This window comes from Mesocricetus auratus, unplaced genomic scaffold, assembly GCF_017639785.1.
Source record: "Mesocricetus auratus isolate SY011 unplaced genomic scaffold, BCM_Maur_2.0 Super-Scaffold_100676, whole genome shotgun sequence".
Taxonomy (NCBI): domain Eukaryota; kingdom Metazoa; phylum Chordata; class Mammalia; order Rodentia; family Cricetidae; genus Mesocricetus; species Mesocricetus auratus.
This window is the reverse complement of record NW_024429266.1, coordinates 17,993,078-18,015,564: the sequence shown is the minus strand read 5'-3', so window position 1 is coordinate 18,015,564 and position 22,487 is coordinate 17,993,078. Positions and strand designations below refer to the sequence as shown.

Sequence of the window (22,487 nt, the reverse complement as noted above, 5' to 3'; positions counted from 1 at the left end):
TTACATCACTACTAATGAGCAATTTGCTCTTAACTCTCCTCTGTAAGAGGATAGCAGCTGCTTGAAAGGCCTGCTTCTCCTGTGATAGGCTGTTTTATTATCAGTGGTTCAGTACACATGCTGGGTGATATGAGGAACTGGGTGGAGGGAAGCAAAGAGACAATTGCATTCTGTTTTAAAGAAACAAACAAAAAACAAGGTTGCTTTTAAAATTATCTTACCCCTTTACTTTGCAAGGATGTAGTTACTTTTTAAAACGTCTGGAGATGTTTCTCGGACAATGTCTTGGTTTTGCTTCTGAGCACACCCACAGAGTGTTCATCCAGGGAGCTCATCCCTATTTGATTCACAGCTATGGCATTCTGCACAGTATTAGCAGAAAGATGACTTTATCCAAAAAGCTTATTGAGTTCCGTGATAAAAACTGGGTATTCCCTGACTCAGGGATAGGTGGTATTAATGGTGGTGGTAGTGGTGGTAACAGTGGTAGTGGTGGTGTGCAGCAATTCCCTGGGAATTGAAATATATTCAATGATGAATGAAAGCTTATAAAATTCAGAAAGTAAACCAAACTTATAAATCTTAGAAATCAGAAGCTTACAAGATTCACATGTCAAGGTCCCCTGCTAATGGCTGGCAGGGAGAAAAGCCTATCCAAGGGAGAATACTCCAGGCAGGACCAATCATCAAGGAGAGAAAATCTGGACGGAGGGTCTCCAGAAGCCCATAAAAAGTCAAGCAGCACTCTGGGATGTACCTCTTACCACCCTGATGGGAGCTTTTGTCTGCTCTAATAAAGTCTGTGGTTTTGGTCTTTTTCTCTCTGTAGCTGGTACTTCTCAGATATGCATCTGCCTTCTCCACTGCCCTCTGTCTGTAACTTCATATCCTGTATTCCCAGGATCTCTATTGGAGTTTTCAGCAGCACTTGCTTTCTGTCTGTCTCTGATCGCTGCTGCCTTCTGTCAGGGACCCCCACTGTCAATCACTGCTTTCACTCCCAGGAGGCCCTTTTCTTTCCAATCAACCATCACTTCACTTTCCTGTCCATTGGCTTCTTTGCAAGAGGTTCCTGTTAACCAATTTAGCAGTAGCCCTAGATGACCACCTCTCATCTCACCCAAGACCCCGCCACACTTCCAGATGGTAGCCCCTTGACCTCTGCTGTCTTTAGAAACCTCATCACTATAAAGTCTGTCTCTAGTCCTTTGACTTTTTTCTCTTTTCAAAAGCCTCTTAACCAGTTTTGCAATTCACAGCAATTTTTCTCTAGAGATGGGCCATTACTAAGAAACACTGAGGAACTACCATCTTTTGGTCCCTGTGGAATGATATGTACATGCTTAGCAAACTTGCTTCATGGTTCAAAATCACTGCCTAGCACAAAGACTTTGGAAATTCATTCCTTTCAGGTACGGCCAATAGGCAAGCACAGCTGGCCCTTTATGTCCCCACCCTGGCTGCTAAGCTCTCCACCTTCTATCTCAGTGAAGCTGAGTTTTGACCACATTTGAGTTTCTCTTCACTGCAACTCTATTGAATAGCATCATCCTTGCTTCCTCACTACGGCCCAGTTTTCTTTGACAGTGATCTGTTTTTAAAATAGTTATCTTAAAGGAGAGAAAAATGAAAGTTCCAGGAGATAAATAATTTCCTCAAGGTCACATGACTGGTAGAGCTAGCATTAGAACCTTGCGGTCTGGTTTTAGAAGACCTATCTGCATTTTGAAGATTTATTATATTTTAATTATGTATGTCTGTATGTGGGGGATATGTGCACATGAATACAAGTGTCTACAGAGCCTAGGAGTGTAGGATCCCCATGGATATGGAGTTACTCATTATTGTGAGCCATCCAACATGCCTATTGAGAGCTAAACTCAAGTCCTCTCTAAAACAGTAGTACAGGCTCTTAACCACAAGGCTGTCTCTCTCTAGTCTCCACCTTCACTGTGATAGGAAACAGTATGTTCACAGGTCTGGGTGGAGGCACATGAAACCCAGGTCATAGTAGGAGGTGCACAAAAGCTATGGCTGTGGAGAAGGAGACAAACATGGCAAGTGGCAAGCACACCTGGTTGGCGTCAAATAGCATGTCTTACTAATCATGCTTCCTTGAGAAATCACAATGAGGGGTTTGCATTTACCGTTTCCCTGTGCCTGACTAGAAGCACAGGACTTTCACAAGACTCATATGTTGGAAGAATAATGGGTTAGTACAATAGTGACATTCCTGAATAATATTCTATTCTATTCCTTATTCTGTTGTTATTGCCACAAAAAAGAAGTAAGAATTGTACATTTTAAAGGCAAACAAATCAAATGTAAATGTCATTAGATATGCTTAAATATGTTAATTAAACAGAGAGCAAAATTAGAGGGCACAAAGCTAAGGTTAGTCATGGACACTAACACATGTATAGAGTGAACAAAGGAAGCAGAAGAGGGTCGTGCGGGGATGTTCAGAAAGACCTTGCAGCTCACTGATTTGAAATGCTTATTATTAGCTTTAAAGGGATAATTTAGGCCTGTTTCGTATTGTGACCATATTAGAAAGGCAAATGTGACAGTCTCACCCCTTGATCAAGAACTAGAGTAAGTCAAAGAGATTGCTGATTGCAAATTGGAATGCAAATTTCTCTCCATTTTAATTTTGGGAAGTTCCTATTGAGAGCTACTGATTTGAGTAACTCTCAAGTGCTAAAGCATCTTTCATGGTGTTGGGTTCCTGGGAATCTGCACTGAGGCCAATTGGTTTCAGCCTCTGTGAAGAGGAAATCTTAAAATACCTTCAGAAGGAATAAATGGCACCCCTGGTAGAGAAGGCAAATTTCCATTTTCAGAAAGTGAGGTATTTTAGATCATGTAATAATAGCATCATGAGTAAATAAGTAATAACTGAGAATTCTAGTTGTGTTGGTCAAATTTCAGTGGCTACAACAATATACTGGAGATAAACAACTTTAAAGGGGCAATAGTCTATTGTGATTCATAATTTGAGACATTTTAATTTGTAGTCAGTAGGTACCATTACCCTTGGGTGTGTGGCATGCAATCAGTATACCATGTTGGGGCACATGATGGGGGAAGCTACTCACTCCATGACAACAAGAAACCAGACACATAGCCAGGTGGTGGTGGCGCACGCCTTTAGTCCCAGCACTCGGGAGGCAGAGGCAGGCAGATCTCTGTGAGTTCGAGACCAGCCTGGCCTACAAGAGCTAGTTCCAGCTGGGTGGTGGTGGTGCACGCCTTTAATCCCAGCACTGGGGAGGCAGAGACAGGCGGATCTCTGTGAGTTCGAGGCCGGGCTGGACCGATAGCCTCCAAAAAACCAAAAAAAAAAAAAAAAAAAAAAAGAGCTAGTTCCAGGATGGCCTCCCAAACAATACAGAGAAACCTTGTCTTGAAAAAACAACAACAACAAAAAGAAACCAGACACATAAAGGGACCAAACATTATATTATTAGATTTAAGTTTGTAACCACAGTGGCCAGGCTTCATCCCGAGACTTTACTCATAAAAGGTCTACTGCATCCCAGAAGTACCATGACATGGCAGGTTAAGCCTTTGTCAGATAGGCTTTTGGAAGACAGATAGGCTTTAGATAAGAGTAGCTTTTTAAGAAAGTACAAATACAAGGAACTGAAGAAAACATTAAACACCAATGGCTAGTAGTAACAGCCATGATCATTGTAATGATATCTGTAGAATAAGGCATTGACACAGTGACAGGAATGGGACACTTCTACCCAAGCTTGGTTGTATGCTTACCACATGCTTGAGAGTGATCTGAGCATCACAGATTTTCATCATCACCTTAAGCTTCACAACAATCCTTTAGAGGCCTTCATTATCATCGGATCAAGATAAAAAAAGAATCAGAATTCCCTCGATTGGTCAAAGTCATAGTGGTGGAGGGCTGAGATATAAAACAGGTTCCCATTGTTCTCACTCTGTAGCCCAGGCTGCTCCCAGACTCAGTCTTCTTGCTTCATCATACCTCGGATTGATTTACAGGTTTTTGCTACCGTGCCCGCAAACGTTTCCATGTTCATGTTGTTGAAAGTTGGTAATTATCAATGTAGTATTCACAGAAATAGAGAATTCTCTTATGGAATGGACAAGACCATGATTTATATAAGAACATACCTAGCAGGGCAAACAGGCAAGATCATGTTTTGTTAGCACTTATGCTAAGCACTAAGACAGACACTTCTAATCTATGCCTACATAAAGTCAATAGGAAATGATGTCAGAGATTGGGAAGAATATTGAGAATCTTCTGACAGAGATAACTGGGTGTGCAATAATGAAATATGCAGGGCTATGGAGAGTGTATTTAGAAGTTCTGACTAGACATGATCACAAGATGTTCATCAATGGTTCAACAGGAAGGATATATGGGCTTAAGAAATGGTCAAAAAGGGCCTCGCCTATGTTCACTGATGCAAGGTGTGAACTAGACAGGGCAATGCTGGAGAGCTCACCCTGGTGATTAGGATGGCGGGTTGACCAATCCTGCAACTACCCAGGCCCAGAACCAGAGATATGAGTTGGCACACACCAACATCCACCCCATCTGCGATCTGCTAGAGCACATGAAGGGCCAGTCCTGCAGCCCCAAAGCAGCAGGATCTACACAACACAAGGCAACAGGATACCCAAGAGGACTCGCAGGGAGGGACGAGTATTGATGGAGTGTTAGAAACCAGGGTCTTTGAACTTCTTAAATTTTATTGTATTATTTTGCAGTGGGAGGTAACAAGGGCAGAAGGTGGATACAAAGCGATGGGCAAGTAACCCAATTGAGACGCCTGATGTGAACAACACAAAGAATAAAAAAGAAGTTAAAAAAATGGTTAGAAAGTCCTGAGTTAAGAATGAGTAGATTTTTATTTAAAAGGGGAGATCTATATACAGTGTATTGGGAGACAGAGAGAAAATTAAGGAGTTAATGAGAACCCTCCAATTTAGATCACAATAAGAGAGCCATTTGTATTCTCAATGAAGTGTGAAGTCAGTGGGTAATAGTATGTAAGAGTATAACATTTAATTTGCAGGTTTTAAAGGATTAAAGGGACCGATTAGATGATGACTCAGCAGGTAAAGGCATTTGCTGCCAAACCCGGACTGGGGGAGCAGAAATATTTAAAACAGGTTGAAACAGCACAGAATGAGACAACAGACATAAGCCAGTCACCAGCCTTCTTCTTACTCGTGGATATTCAGTCTGCACTACTGAGGCAGAACACAGTCATGCGAGACAGTTTGTAAAACCAGTGTGAGAGGTACCACAAAGCACTGAAAGGAAGTTGAGTGGAGAGAGACTGGAAGCACATTCCAGGAAAAGGGTTTACCAAGGCTGACAAAGAAAGCAGTTAAACTGACCTTCATAAGAGATTTGTCCTAGGAGGGGGGAACGGAGGAAAAGACAAAAGCCAGAACAGTGAAAGGGGGAGAGAATTCTAGAGACCAACCTTCTAAGGGTTAGAGGCTAAGGATGCTAAAATTTAAAGAGGAGGGGAGTGGAGGGAAAGAGGGAGGTAGGAAGACAGAGGGGGAGAGATCCTACTAGATAGTATAAATCAAACTATTTCTTGACACAGAAATTACTGTGGGAGAAAAGTGACAACCCAGCAAAATATACTGTCCCCAATTTTCTTTCAGCTTCAGGCACAGAAACCAGCATGCATTTTCCCTGCTCCTCTGTGAATTAAAAAAAAAAGATTATGTAATTACATTCATTCATTTAAGATATAACCAAAACACTCTAGCTTTTTTAATTTAAAGAAAAATCTCAGTCGGAGCTTTGAATTTTGGGTGAAGATGACCTTTGGTGGCAGGTCAAACCTGAGAGATGTGAATTAACACAGGTGCTGAAGAACCTGTAGTTGCAACTTGAGCAGAATATTCTGAGAGCAATGACATACAGAAAAATCGCAAATTTAATGTTTTAAGCCTCCAAGATGAATGTTACAACATCTGAACAAGGATAAATGTCATGATTATTCAATTACCTTACTTCTCAAGGTCTTATTTACTGCCAACTTTCCCAGCATGCTCATCTATTTACTGGCAAATTGAATAATGTCTCCTAAAAGGGATGACATACTCTTATTGACAGCTTGTCCCTAAACTCTGGGATTTCATATTACTGGTACAGAAATATGCACATCAGCTCTGGTATAAATACTAACTTCCAAAAAAGACTGCTTTAGCCTCAACACATTTCATTTCTCTGTTTATTACATTTCTTTGTAGTGTTACTTCCCATTTAAATGTAATCTGTTGGCACAATATATGAAATGGTCAGACACAAATACGCACATTTTCATTACAGTAATGACAATTGAGCAGTTTTCTCCTGCAGGATTTCTCAAATGATGTTGGTACAGCTATCTAGCTTTTGCATTTGCCCAAGATTATTTAATTCAGTCCTTACACTGAGGATAGAGAATAACTTTTTTAGGTGACCACTTCCTCACTAATATTTAGTAATTTATTTAAAGGAATAACACAGGTGTAGATAACCCCTTGTTTTATTGAGATTATGACAAGACTGTTGACTTTGAGACTGAAGGTGTTTCCTTTTTGCTTTTAAATGAACCACAGTTTGCTGAGAAACAGCAAGTGTGCATAGTACTGACAGGTATACAGGTGCTTAACTAGATAGATGATAGATGGATGGATGAATGGATAGACGTATGAACAAACAGAAGGAAACATACAGATATACACATTCAACCTTCTATACCAAAGAGTCTTGCTTGGAGTCAATGATCAATAGATAAAAAATACTCTGAAACAAATCTGACTCTTCCCTAAATATGTAGACTCCTACTGTGTAAAGTGATAAAGTGTCATAACCACTTACATGATGCTTACATTGTATTAAGCATTACAAGTAATTTAGAGCTATTTTGTTGTACACAGGACAAAGGGTAAAAATATATACAAATGCTACACTTTTATTTTTTCGAGACCGGTTTTCTCTATGTAATAGCCTTGGCTGTCTTGGAACACTGTAGTCCAGACTGGGCTCAAACTCACAGAGATTTGCCTTCCTCTGCCTCCAGCGTCCTGGGACTAAAGGCATGCACCACTTCCTGGCTAAATACTCCAGTCTTGTATAAGGAAATAGATGATCACTGAAGTATCCCTGGGGAATTCTGGTATCAATGCCCATTGATATCAAGGAATGTCTACACACACACACACACACACACACACACACACACACACACACAGCACATTCACTTTCATGTGCCCATCAACATAGATAGCTTAACTTCCCATCCCATAATTCAATCCCAAACCTAGAACCTAGAGAGTCCTCATTCCATAATTTTTCTGCCCACTAAAAGAATTTGAAAACTTGATTCTTTTTCATCTGCTCTCTGAAACCCCCAACTCTGATCACAGTCTACTTCCCTTGTGGAGTCACTGTTCATACACGAGCCAAAGTAATCATTCAACATATCACTCTTTCAGAAATCCCCACATCTAGTAGAAAATATGAGAGTTGACAGTCCCAGGTTATAATCAAGGAATGTTAGTCTTACCTTGGAAGCTTACATGACACCCTACCCCTTGACCAAGGAACACATGGAACACCTGTTCCCTATAATTCTGCCCTATGAACCAAATTGCATTAATTCTCCTTAGCTAAAAGTTAAGGTTTTGATATCAAAGAAAATGGGGAGGGACGGTCCAGAAGCAATAGAAAGGATGTGTACATATTCATAATGGATTGCTCATTGTTCCAAAATGAAGTGAGAATAATAGAAATGCTAGCTTTACTGCCCTGTGAGTGCATTATTGTTTGGTGTTAATCTATACTTCATTTTAGTAGATTAAAGTGGTAGCAGATAAGTTTTATTTTAAATGTCTTTGTCAAAATAAGGTCAGATGTATATATTTTCATATATCTCATATTTCTTAAGCTTAATTGTTCAAGCCTTTTGGATTTTTCAATTTAGAGTGCAAAGTTTCAAAACACTTTCTAAGTATGGGAGAATTGCTGTTGCTAATGAAGGAAAGGACTGGAGTTTATTGCCAAATATGGTCAGAGTTACTGGCTTAAATTTTTATTTTGTTATTATTATTATCATTGAGACTAAGTCTGACTATGTAGTAGAAGCTGACTTCAGACTTGCAATCCTCCTGTCTCAGCTTCAAAATCCTCAGATTACAGGTGTGTACCACCAGCACAGGACTTATTAAAGGTTAAAAACGATAATGTCCAGTGTACTGCTAACAGAGGACACATGATTTTATCAGGGAAGTCCATTCATAAAGAGGTACTTAGGATATTTATTCCAAGATATCCACATACACGCTCATGACCTACTTCACCACATTTCTGATGTTTATGAGCAAACAGGAATGCATCGCTACACTCTTTAGGGAAGGAGAAAACCAAGGGACACAAGAAAAATGAAGGTAAATAGAGACAATTGTGTTATTACCTTGAACCTTAGTATTTTTCCCATTTCTCAAAAATACTCTCCAGGCCCAAGTTCCTACTTTCCCACATGAATTTGAAATGCCAAACTGCTGTCTGAATGGGGAGAGGCATCTCCAGACCTTTCCTGAATTTCTATTACTGTTGCCAGAGAAAACATCAAGTGTCACAGCACAGGGAAGACAGAGAAATATCTCCTCAGGTCCCCAAAGTTGAATAAACCAAGAACTGGAGGAAGAACAGAAGAGGAGGCCCTGAAGCCCTTGATCCACCAGTAAATCAGAGGAGACAAGATCCACCTGATGGCAGAGTCAAGGCACAATTACATACATACCTTCCAAGGGAAAGATAGGTTATTTTTTAATGCTGAATAAGGTTATGCTTCATACTGTAAAACTGTAACAGATGAAAAGTAGTTTTATGATTAGTACTTGTTTATAGATGTCTGATACTGTGTCATGCATAGAGGAACCTAAAGAGGTTCCAATGTCCTCAAATTTTCCATACTAACTGAAGCCATATAGAGAAATGAGGTAGCCAGGTACATATGTTGAAATAAACCAAATAAATAACTAAGCTCAGGAAAATGATGCTCAGCTCACATTACTAATAGTAAATGGTTTAACAAGCAGGAACTACATTCATTTAAAATCTTGGGGCATTTTTCTTCATCTTTCCTTTAACCCACAAATTCTTCTTATGCCTAACATTAATAAGGAATCATGAGGTGGGATTATAGAAGTTGCTCATTCTTTATTATAAGGAATGTGAGGGGGCCTTGTCTCAGATAAACTGAGGAAAGACTTTGTCTCTTTCTGGTGAGTAACAGGCATCAGGGGACTAATATCCTGGTTAGGTGGCAGAATAGAGGGTTACAGTAAGTGCCAGTGTGCATTCACACTGTGAGAAAGGAACAGCAGTACATAGGAAATGTTTGAGTTCAATGGTGAACTTCCAGGCTAGATGGTACATTAAAATATGAGAGAAGGATGGACAGGGAAGATGGCTCAGCAGCTAATGTAGTAGCAGTTAATGCAGAGGATTGGAGCTTGCATCCACAGAACCTGATTAAAAACGGGCTACACCAACAGCCAGTGTGCAATTACAGCTTCAAAGGGTAGAGACTGGAGATCCCTAGAAAACATAGCCGTACCATTGAGCTCTGGTTATGAATGAGAGACTCAATCTCAAAAGATAAGGTATAGGATGAAGATTGCCATACACGGGTAGGGATATCATAGGTATTTTTATTGGGAGAGGTCACTTACATGAGAAACCTATAACTGAGCATCCAATCTCTGCTGCTCTCTGAGACCCTACCAGAACCCCAGGAGAGCGATCACCATCCCCTCCTTGGATCTATATCCCACACGTCCCATATGCACCTGTGGCTATGCCCAAATGAGCATTGCCAGCACCACAGGTGCCTAGTAAGATCTCTCCCTACAATAAGGTAGAAGTAAACTGAGCAAGAATCTCAACCTCAGATTCATGCCTTCTCACACATACATGCACGTTCATACATGTGTATGTGTGCCTACAAAAATACAAAAACCCCTCCTAGGGAGATCTGATTAAATTGGGATTCTTGGCCTACTGCCTGAGGCTATAAGCACAGGCAGGAAAGCACACCCACCTGGGTTTTATGTGGGTTCTTGTGATCAAACTCTGGTCCTCTTGCTTGCATAGCAATCACTTTAAACCCAGAGTCATTTCCTCAGCCCCAGAAATGGAATATTTCTTGTTGGGATACTTACAGTAATTTTCGGGACTGGGGATTATGTCTTAAACAGTGCTCAAAATAATTGTGCAGTCTGATCTTTTTCTTGATATTTCTTAGTGATTGAAAATGTGAAGGGTATATTAAAATATTTATGCCACAAATTAATTCATATAAACTAGCTCATATAATTATCAATACTACCACAACCATATCAACACACCTATCACTACCACCACCATCATTATTACCACCTCTGCCTTCATTGCTGCTATCATCATTTCCACCATTTCCATCCTCACCATCACCACTACTACCACCACTACCACCATTCATTATCACCATCTCCACCATCATCACCACCACCACCCACTATCACCATCTATACCATCACCAATACTATCATCACCACCACTCATGATCACCATCTCCATCCCCATTATCACTATTATTTCTATCATTATTATCACCATCTCCAACCTCATCATCATCACCATACTTATCACCTCCACCTCTATCACTACTACGACCATCATTATCGTGGTCCCGTGGTCTATTGGTCCCATCCACATTTTACTTTTTAAGAGACAAAGGATCATCATCTTGTTCAGGATTGCCTACTCCTTGGGCTCAAATAATCCTGCTGCCTCAGTCACTAAGACATCTAAGAAATAAAAAAATCCAGCATATGAACACATTCTACAACACTTGTCAAACCCTTCAATTTAAAATTAATTGCCAGGTTAAATTTCCAGAAAACATTTAGAATTCAAAAATTAAAGTAGAAGAAGTGATTAATGGCAGCCTTGAGTATGCTCAGTCTACAGAACAGACTTGCCTCTAATGTCTTCTGCTGTGGTAAAAGGGTCTGGTTGGACCCTGATAAGACCAGTGGAATCACCAAAGCCAACTCCTGTCAGCAGATCTGGAAGGTGGTCAAATATGGGATTATCATCCAGAAACCTGTGACTGTTCATTCCCAGGGTGTGAACATGCTGGAAAAATACTTTCGCTCAACCACAGGCAGGCACATGTGTATAGGGCAGCAGAAGAGTACTGCCAATGCTCCGATGCCTGAGAAGTTGACCTGAATGAGAAGGATTAAGGTCCTGCACTGACTTCTCAGGAGATACCATGAATCTAAGAAGACTGACCAACATATGTATCACAGCCTGTACTTGAAGGTCAAGGGGAATGTCTCTAAAAACAAGTGGATTCTCATGGAGCACATTCACAGGCTGAAGGCAGACAAGGCCTGCTAGAAGCTTCTGGCTGACCAGGCTGAGGCTCGCAGGTCTAAGACCAAGGAAGCAAGAAAGCCAAGAAGGAGGAGATCATCAAGACTCTGTCCAAGGAAGAAGAGTCCAAGAAATAAAGCTTCCCTCATATCTGTACATAGTGGCTTGGCTGTGGCCTCATGTGGATCAGTCATTAAAATAAAACAAGCTTTTGTCTGTTAAACAAAAAGAAAGCCATACATTCCTTAAGGTGGGAATGTACCAAACGTGAACTTCTCATATGACCACAGAGAATGAATAGGCAAAGAAATATATCCACAGGTTGTAATCTAGTCAACCTGATGGCTCTGCTTCTAAGGTTGAAACATGCACAATACATGCTCAGTAAGATCCAGTTGTCATGGCCTGGGGAATGCCATCTGCCCCCTCTGTATGTCTCCTATTAGAACTTAGCAGTGTGCTTACCATTCCTCTACTGAGACATTGAACAGTGGAGATGAGGCAGAGGGTTCACAAAGAATGAAAAACTTCTCTTTCTGTTCATAGTCTGGCAGCCCATGAGAAGCCTTATGTCATTCTGATAGATAGCTGTACATCACTGGAGATACCCCACTCTTTGATTTAGACACAGTGGCAGAAAGAGGCTTGGTATTATCTTTGGCATGTGTGGGGGTTATAAGGGAGAAGGGGAAGGAAGCTGATCACAAGACACATTTCTTCTTTTTCCTTGGTCTGCAAGATTTCTCACAAGCTTTGGGGTCACTTGTGTGAAATAACTGAATCAGTGAAATGGCACGTGCTGCTCTATGGGGCAGAACACGGAAATCTCCTTCAAAGGGCCCCGTGTTCTTGCCCCTCTCACTGTGATGCTCACCAGGCAGAAGCCCCAAAAGATAAATGCTAAGAGCCGTACAGAAATTTCACGTATGATTTAATTGACTTCTTGTTTAAATTAATTAATTAATGTTTGGAGGGCACTAGTGATTGAACAGAGAGTCTCATATATGGTAAGAAAGCATTTTTTCCACTGCGATATAACCCAGCTCCTTTTATAAACTTTTAATTTTGAAATAAGATCTCACTTCAGTTTCCCAAGCTGGCCTTGAACTCATGATCCTTCTTCCTTGGCCTCTCCAGTAGCTTGTACCACCAGATTCAGCTTGCCTCTAATACTGTAAATATAGTTACCTATTATATGGGATACAGACTGCCAAAGAAAAAGGTAGAACTGTTAAGAGAAGCTTTTTCTTTGAGAGAGGCATTCCCATCCGCCTGGTTCTAGAGCTGCATGAGTCCCAAATAAACACACAGGAGGCTATATTAGTTATGAAGCTGTTGGCCTTGCTCGTCTCTTACTGGCTAGCTCTGCTTTAAGTAATTACCCCATAATTGTTAATCTAAGTATGTCTCTTACCGGAGAATAGTTCCGGGCTCCTACCCCATGGCGTTACATGTTGACTCTCTTGTGTTTCTCCTTCCCAGAGTTCTCCTGGACTCCTAGCCCCTCCTAACTTGGTTCCTTATAGGCCAGACAGTGCTTTATTGACAAATGCACAGGACTTCCCCAACATAGAACCTTTCCAGTAAATTTTTTTTTGCATGTGTACCTGTTAGGGTATTTACAGATCATTCAATTTCAGTTGCTATTCATCTTGGTGTGTTTTTGTTTTTGTTGTTGTTTTGTTTTGTTTTGTAATAGATATGTGCAGAATATTTGAACTCCTTTGTATTTCCAGTTTGGGATCCAATTTTATTTTTAATTTTTTTCTACTTTGTTCTGTTCGGCAGTAATCCATATGCTCAACATTCATTTGTTGACTCAAATTTACGACCTCTTCCCTGAGAAATTAATACATGTAAAGAAATGACAGTATTTTGCTACGTGGAACAGATATTTAAATGTTAATTATTACTGAAGGAACCTCTTTTTCCTGCTCAATTCTTGCTGATGTTTTTCAGTCGTCATTTCCCCATCACCGACAGTAGTGATCTCAATGAGAATGACTACCACAGGCTCATATATTTGAATGCTCAATCATCAGGAAGTGAAACTATTTGAGGAAAAACTGGAAGGATTGGGAGGTGTGGCCTTGTTGGAGGAAGTGAGTCACTGGAGATGGACTTTGAGGTTTCAAAAACCCATGCCAGGCCCAGTTTCCCTCTGTGTGTTTCTCTCGCTCTTCCCCCATCCTCTCGTTCTCCCCCCTCCCCACTTCCTGCATACAGATCTGGATGTAAAGGTCTCAATGCCCCAGCACCATGCTTGTCTACTTCCCACCAAGATGATAATCGACCCTCCAAAACTGTAAGCAATGTCCCAATTAACCGTTTGCTTCTATATGAGTTGTCTTGGCCATGTGCCTATTCATAGTAATAAAATGTAACTAAGACACTGACAGCTCTATCACATGATACTTTTCTTGGAGTTTCTAGAGCTCTTCACTTATGGAACAGTAATTACTGTGTCTTCCCAATGTACGACTAGCTCTGTTTACGTCCAATTCACCAGTATCACGGTCTCATCCATCGTCCATCTCTACATTAGGAATATTAGATGACACGCTGTAGATGCTGTGAAATTTCTTCAAGCTGTCAAGCACATGTCTAAAAAGTTTCTCCTGATCTGAAGGATTGATACTTGCGGAACATATTCTTAAACCAGCCTTTCCCATGTAGGTTCCTCTTGTCGGCTCTTTGACTACATTTGACAGAACGTGGCCTGGTAAAATATCAGAGTTTAGATGTCTTTTCACATTTAAGCCCCAGGCCTTCATGGAGTTCTTTCTTCTCCTGAATTTTTCATTTGACCTCCACAGGCCACACTAATAAACCTTCTCTTTGTCTTTATTGGTTTGGTGCCTACAGAAGACAATCCTCAGATCTACAGTTTCATTTCATTGATCACAACAGTTCTTGAGAATTCTCCCAGTACCTGAGGCTGCCACACAGCTGCCAAGCACCCAATCCAGGAGCTTAGAGTCAGTCCAGGCTCAGAATCAGGATACTTACAACTCACCAAGCTATATCCCTAGTCTTTCTGGTGGGATATTTTAAGCTACCTTACATCATTATTCTGTAAACTGTCCTAAAAAACAAATCAAAGGCTACTAATAATACTGCCACGAAACAAAGATGTATAGCACACTTCCTGCTTTTGAAATAGTGTCTGTTGGTCCCTGGCACATCTCTGTCATGTTAGCTTCTTTCACTCTTCCTGGTCATTGGTCTTTTGAAGAGGAAAGTATCTTAAATTATTTTCTTTGTTAGTCACAGAAATCAGACAAAAACTAAATATATTTTATAGGTTTCTTTCTCTCTCTCTCTCACTCACACACACACACACAGAGAGAGAGAGAGAGACATAGACAGACAGACAGAGAGAGAGAGAGATGCATGCATGACAGATGGTGATCAATGTTCATTAATTACTCTGCAGCAGACACCATGCTGGGTACTTTGTGTGTGTTACCTTATTTGGTCCTTATAACTGCCATTATTAATAGCTCACTTTAGAGATGCAAAAGCCAAAGCTTGGAAAGAAGAAATGGCATATCTATGACCATGAATATATAAGATAAAAGAGTTGGTTCCCAAACTCAGTCACTAATGTTCCTCATTGAGTCCTTAATCATTGCCTTCTCTGGAATTCCTCACTCAGCTCTCCCAGACATGTAAACACTTCCCGCAAGCATAACTACAGCATCCATGAGCATAGCTGGCTCAGTGATCCTGAACATTTCCCCAGAGCCTACTATGTACCAGACCTGTGCTAGATGATAGGGATATAAAAATTATGAGGAACTGTTCCTGTGCTTGATAAATCTTAATTTCTTAGGCATTATTTTCTTTATGTAGCCAGGGAATACAAGGATGGTCTACACAGTAATGTACAGGGTAATCAGGGATACATAACAAGACTCTACTTAAAACATAATTAACTATGCCAGGCAGTAGTAGCACACACCTTTTATCCCAGCACTTGGTAGGCAGAGGCAGGCAGATTTCTGGGAGTTTGAGTCGAGCCCGGTCTACAGAGCTACTTTCAGGATAGCTAGAACTGTTATACATAGAAACCCTGACGCAAAAAAAAAAACTAACAAAATGTTAAATCAGGCACTGGAAGGATAGCTCAGTGGTTAAGAGCACTGGCTGCTTTTCCAGGACTTTCTTTTGATTCCCAGCACCCACATGGCAGCTCACAACTGACTGTAATAGTTCCAGTCCAGGGGACCCTACACCCTCTACTTGCCTCCCTAGGCACCAGGCATGTACATGCTACACAGACAAATGCAGACAATCACCTATATACATAAAATGAAAAAATTAAGTGTTAAATGGAAAAACTCTAAAAGATTCCATAAGGCATACCTACTCTTTATGCAGGCTAAGGAGGCCATTCAACTATTGTTGTTATGAAGGAGAAAAGAAACAGGTGGAAACAAAGAATTTAAACACATGAATACAGACTAGACAGATGAAAAAGGCAAGGAAAATATTTCTACTCAGAATTAACCACAACATCCAACGAACACCGCAGAAGGCACTGTCCATTCACAGAGTCATGTATGTGTACACACATCCCCCTACTCTGAATGCTGACACCTTTCAGTTTGGGAATCTCTATTTACATAAACAGTTAAGTTATTCCCCCCTTCTGATGTCCTATGTCCAGGCAGAAAAGCCACGTAGTGCAGAATTTGCTGAGTTGGCTTTGCCTTGGGGATCCTCCAATAAACCTAATCCAATTTAATTCTTAACAATTTTCAAGAAAAGGCATGAAACTAACAGCTTTTCCTCAAGGCAAAGCAATTTTCTCAGGGGAAATGATCCAAAAGCTCCAAGTTTAGAGCCAGTACTTAGAAGCTTTAATTTTACTGCACATCATGGTTTTATTTATCTATTATTTATTTATGTATTTTTGGAACTACAGATTGAAAACGGGTCTCATGTGCACCTAGCTATAGCTCAAGCTTCCAATCCTTTTGTTTCTCTCTCTTTACATTATGCTGCCTATAAAACAAGTGGAACACATTTGTATAGCTGAGCTTGGATGCAGCCTAATCATGTTGAATTTGTTAGCTCATACATGATCACACTTTCACACTCATTCTTATCTTGATTTTAAAAATACCATACAAGGTTCGATTAAAACCCTTGGGTTTCAACGTCACATGTAACTTCCTTCTTAGGACTATTAATTCAGAAGGGGACTCATTTACCATAAAATAACACTGAAAAAATGTTAGATTTTGAGCAGCAAAAAGCAACAAAACAAAACAAAAAACAAAAAATCAAACGAATGATGCTACAGTGAAGCTTGGAGGCAAGGTAAATGTTATAATAAAAAAATAAGGGAGGTGAAAGGCCAAGTCATGAGGATTGCTGTGAGTCTGAGGCCCCTTGGGCCTCAGGTCAGCATGCCCTATAGAGTAAAATTCTATCTCAAATAAAAAATTCTTAAAATCTATTTAAATATATCCAGTTTTGTTTGTTTACTTGCTTGTTTGACACAGGGCCACTCACTGTGTCCAGAGTCAGCTAGACTCTACAATACTGCACTGAGGGATGAAACTATATACACGAACCACCAAACTCCTTCCCCCAGACTTTCAAGTCTATATTCTTTAACTGAACACACACATACACACACATACACATATGCACGCACATGAACAAGGGCAATGCCCAAATGCTGTCTTAAATGTTGATAGTAAGTTATTGTAGACTGACAGTTATCCTGTAGGACTATCCAGCCTCCGTCTACTTGGTTGCAGGATGCTGTTCAATGTGGCCATGTAGATACAGGCTTTCTCTATGTTATGAATGACTGTCCATATTGAACATAGAATTTCAGAGTGTTTTCTCAGAGTTAAAAAGCTTATTTGACAATACAAAAATAAAGTTTCACCACTGCACTCAACAGAGAATATGGAAAACCCCAATGATATAATATTATATGGTATTCCCTTATTAATTCTAGATTGTTCTCCATATAATGAACTTCAGATTCATGGTCAACCTGCCTGGCATCAGTAATATTTACAGGGATAGCAAGATGACCTGCTAGGTAAAGGATTTGCCACACAAGTCTTAGGACCCGAGTTTCATCCCTAGAACACTTGTGAAGATGAAATGAGAGAACCAGTTCATAAAACTGTTCTCTGACCACTACAAGTGTGCTGTTGCATGGTCCCCCACATAACATACATACACACAAGCTGTCACTCATTCACTCACTAACTCACTCATTCACTCACTCACTCACTCACTCATTCACTCTCTCTCTCTCTATCTCTGTCTCTCTCACACACACACATACACACACCCACACAAAGAAGAGAAAGAGTGTGAAACAGGAGAAGATCACGTTCTCTCTCACACTAACTCACACAAAAAAAAGATGATGAGGAGGAGGAAGAAGAAGGGAGGAGGAGGAGAAGGAAGAAAATGACAACAATTGAGAAGGAGAAAGAGGAAGTGACTTTCTAAATATTTGGGGGAAATCGTATCTCTATTGAACATGTATAAATTTATTTGTCTCATTGGCACCCAAAGATTTAGTAGCATTTATATTGTATTAGGTGTATTATAAGTAACTAGAGATGATAAAGTACATGGAAATGTGTGTGTAGGTTCTCTGTAAATATGGAGCCAACTTCCATTGAGTCTTACATCTTTATGTTTTAACATCCTTTCACCCATTAGATAGCTGTATTGAAGTAATTTTACTTAAGGGGATGTTACTTAGCAATAAGGCATTCACTATTACTGTCATGACAGTTTTAATGCAAGACTTTATACTGAGCTTCTGTTCACTTTTGCTCAGACTTGTGCTTGGTAACTTATTGTTGTTATACTCAATAAATAAGCACTGAAGTGATGACAAGACAGACAGACAAGAATGAAAACTGAGGCCCCAAATGTACTCAGTTTGTAGCAAAGTTAGAAAGAGAATATATAAAACTAGACTCTTAAACAATCCCAGATCCATCTGCAATGTCAAGGAGTGCTGAACTGTGACCTCTCAGCAAAGAGGTGGAGGCGGGTGGGGTAGCCATGGTGTGACAGATGAATCACAAAGTTTCCCTGAGGGGTGATTGTCCAAATGCAAGGTGTCTTGCACCTCCTTCTCTGATATTTTTTTTACATTTACCTGTGTGTGCATTTGTTTGTGTTCCTGTATGTACTGGTATGCATATGTATGGAGACTTGAGGATGGCCTATGTGTTATTCCTCCTTGGATGATACCTTCATTGATTTCTTTAGACAGGGTCTCTCACTCAATGTGGAACTTGCTTACTGGGTTAAATTGTCTGACCCCAATGCCTAGAGACCCTCCTGTCTTTATCTTCCCAGTGTTGGGATTGCAAGCACAGAAAAATACATAGGATTTTTGCAAACTCCGGTTTTCATGCTTGCATGGTAATCACTTTAGCATCTGCACCGCAATCCTCTCTGTGCTGGAATGACCTCAGACTTGGTTTTCAGTTCTTCTCCCAGTCACATCTGCCTTATCTTCTTTTCTGACAATGTCTAGTTCCATGTGCACATGCAAACATTTCTAACTGACATCACATGTCAATCTTTTGTTGCATCTGATAGGAAGACTCACTTGGTTGAAAGCTCTACTACAGTGTCTGATGGATAATGTAAATGTTCAGCATTCCCTGGATCCAATGTTTGCACCCATTCCTTTATCATGTACTTTCATAAGGATGTTAAATGATGCCAGTGTTTACCCAGTTGCTGATACCAACCCATGTTTCTATTTTCTTTATTCCCCACATTAATTCATCAGCATTTTCAGTCACATTCTACGTCTTCATGGCCTCACTTTGGTCCAAGCCATCATCTCCATCCTGATGACAAAAGACTTAGCTGCTTCCCCCTTTTTCACTCCTAAGTACATACTCCCTAGCAAGCAGTGCTCTGTAAATGATTACCTAAAGCACCTCAATGGCTTTATTCACAGATCAAATCAAATCTAAACTTTCTTACTATGCTCAGTTTGCATAGTAAGAATCTTGTTTCAATAAGTCACAAGTGATTCCTCCTGATATTGCTTTGGTATATTTTGACCCAGATTTAAAAAATCAATTGAAATGAAATGTCACCATGTCAGCAGGTCTGGTTATGAACGCCTGTAATATTAGCACTCAGGCTGAGACTTGAGGATCATGAGTTTAATTTCACAATTAAACTAAATTATTAAATTTTGTTCAAATTAATAGTCCTGGTTATCAAATGAGACCTTGCCTCAACATAACAAATATACAATTAAAAAAAAACAACCACAATCCACAGGACATCATAAATCAATGTATAATAATATTTCTAATTATTTCATAATGCTTTTTAATTTTGTACAAAATTATAAAATTTGGAAAAACCAGGAATGGCGTGGAATTGAGTTCTAGCACTCTTCACCTGGAGACAGCATAAGATCTCACAGGATAAGGACTCAGTCCACAAGCGCTATTACTTATCTTCAGATGCTAACCAAATCCCAGACTGACCCATGTTATTGACCCCCTAGTTCCAAATCCAAATAATTCCTGTAAATAAGGTTTAATCACTTAGCATAAAATGTATTCTAAGGGATTCAGGAGTACCACCCAGTAGTGGAAATGCTCAGGGCAAGACATGTAGGGAAGGGTACTAAGCTCATAGCCTTTCCTTGCCCTCCAGGATCCTCCAAGTGACTGGGAAACTACATGCCAGAAAACAAGATGTATATATAGACACACACACACAAACACACACACACACACACACACACAGAGAGAGAGAGAGAGAAAGAGAGAAAGAGACACAGAGAGAGACAGAGAGACAGAGAGATATAGAGACAGATAGCACAAGGTTACAGTTAGGGTATTTTCATATTTATTTGCGACACAAAATTTACCTCAGTATGAATTATGATAAAAAGTCAGCATGATCTAGCCTTGATAACTTTATTTTTCATCATACAAACCCATTCATTGCTTACTAGGATGTGTTTTACTATTGTTCATTCCACACATCAACCTAGCAGTCTCATCCCCACCAGAGATTATTCACAGACCCCATTTCCACTGTCTAGAGATTCTTTATAGTCTTTCTAGATATTTTCATTTGTATCTGTTTGTCTATAGTCTCCCAACAGCTACCTTCATTCCAGAATATTTCCCCCTGCTCAACCAACATCCTGGTTAAGCTTTCTCTATGCTCCAGAGGACTCACTTCCTCTCACTCATTTTCATATTTATACATTCACTGGTGTCTTCATTCCTGCTTCTCTCTATTAGATACAAGCCTACATGAATACTTGGAACATTTGCATGATTTTACTACTTCATCATCAGGTTACCAGAAAGTGTTTGTTGAACAAATAACAGGCATCAAAGACACACTTGTCTGTGCTCGTGTAACTGGGGCCATCCACATTCTCTCCTGGCATCCCAAGCCCCAATTTGTAAGCATAGAATCACTATCCAAATTTCCTCCCTTTGGCTTTGTGCTGGTCTAAGGGGCCATTCATTTCAACACATTAAGCTGCTAATTATGGGATCTGGCATCTCCTTTCTTTATGGAGAAGGAATAAATAGTTATTATTAAATAGCCCTTAATAAGCAGTGGTTCCTTTTAGGGCAAGCATAATTAAATTGCACAAACATGCTCATACATAAAGCCCTTTATCTAAATCTAGGACAGGCTGACCTGCCTGATTCCACTGCCTTTACCACCTTTTCAGAATATAGACAATGCTGTTCCCTCCTCCCCATTGTTTCCTTAGAACATGTGGTATGCGCTTCATGTCTGTGACTAATACAACTGTGACATACATAATTCAGTTCCAAGACAGTGCTTTGCTTTCTGCATTGCTGATCTCATTAGCATTGTTGTTGGCATCTACATAATTTTGTAGAGATTTAGTCAAGTTGAATTTTTATCTCCTGTTCTACATGAATATCACTTGGTCTGAGTTTTGATTTAAAATCAGTGAAATATGGGTTGTTTAAAATAAAAACACTGAAGTCAAGCATTGTGGCATAGGTCTTTAGTTCCAGCACTCAGAAACCAGAAACCGATGAAACTTTTAGAGTTCAAAGTCATCCTAGTCTACATAGTCAATTCCATACCAGCTATGGTTACATGGTGAGACCTTGTATCAAAATAAAAATCACAGAAAGAAACATAGGACTAGATTACAGACTTAGTGTCTTGAGCTTGGCTCTTACATTTACTAACAAAAAGATTTGCATGTCACTTAAATTGCTTGAGTGTCCAGCTTTTCATGTCTATATTCACAAATTCAGTTTAAGTATAATCTTTTAGTATTTACTTGAACTTATTATAATACAAGCATTATTTTAAATTAATCATCAGTTCATTCGTTTTCGTAAAAATCCTGAGTTGTCATTTCTTCCACTTTCCATAGTGACGATACTGAAGCAAAGAGAAGAGACTCTAAATGGTGGAGACAATTTAAAACTAGGCATATTCTTACTGTAGAATCTACACTCTCATTACTCATTGTTTCCATTCCCAGAAGCCTGTTGACAAGTTGTGAGGCCTTGCATCTTGTTAGCCTATTCATCTCATTGTCCCTGGAGACTGACAGCTGCATAAAGGGAAAGGTTCTGTGCCTGTTAGAGCCATCAGAGGGCAGTCAGCTCAGTACTGCAGCAGACTACTTTAAAATGGTTGAGATGGAGTCACATGACAACCCTTACCCAAATAAATGAATGTCTGCAATTCAAGTACAGATTGTTCTAGAGGTTACCATTAGTGTCTGCATGACTCCACCTTTGATATAGTCCTCAGCCCATTGCACACCCATCAATACCAATCACACCTTGTTCATTGACAAAGTCAACCACAAAGTTTATGATATTTCTCATAATAACCTATTGCATTTGTGGGAACAAGTTATTGATGATTAATGCCTCCTGAAACCCTGCATGCATTCCCTTAAACTGGATAGCACAGTCCTGCCACACACACACACACACACACACACACACACACACACACACACACTGCTTACTAGGATGTGTTTTACTATTGTTCATTCCACACT

At 39.9% G+C, this 22,487-nt stretch overlaps 1 protein-coding gene and 1 pseudogene across 8 annotated transcripts in view; one reads left to right on the top strand and one right to left on the bottom strand.

Moving 5' to 3' along the window:
* Window positions 1–22,487, bottom strand: part of Rgs7 (regulator of G protein signaling 7) — a 362,079-nt gene that overhangs the window by 115,637 nt on the left and 223,955 nt on the right. The window lies entirely within an intron of this gene.
* Window positions 10,905–11,562, top strand: LOC101843075 (annotated as a pseudogene).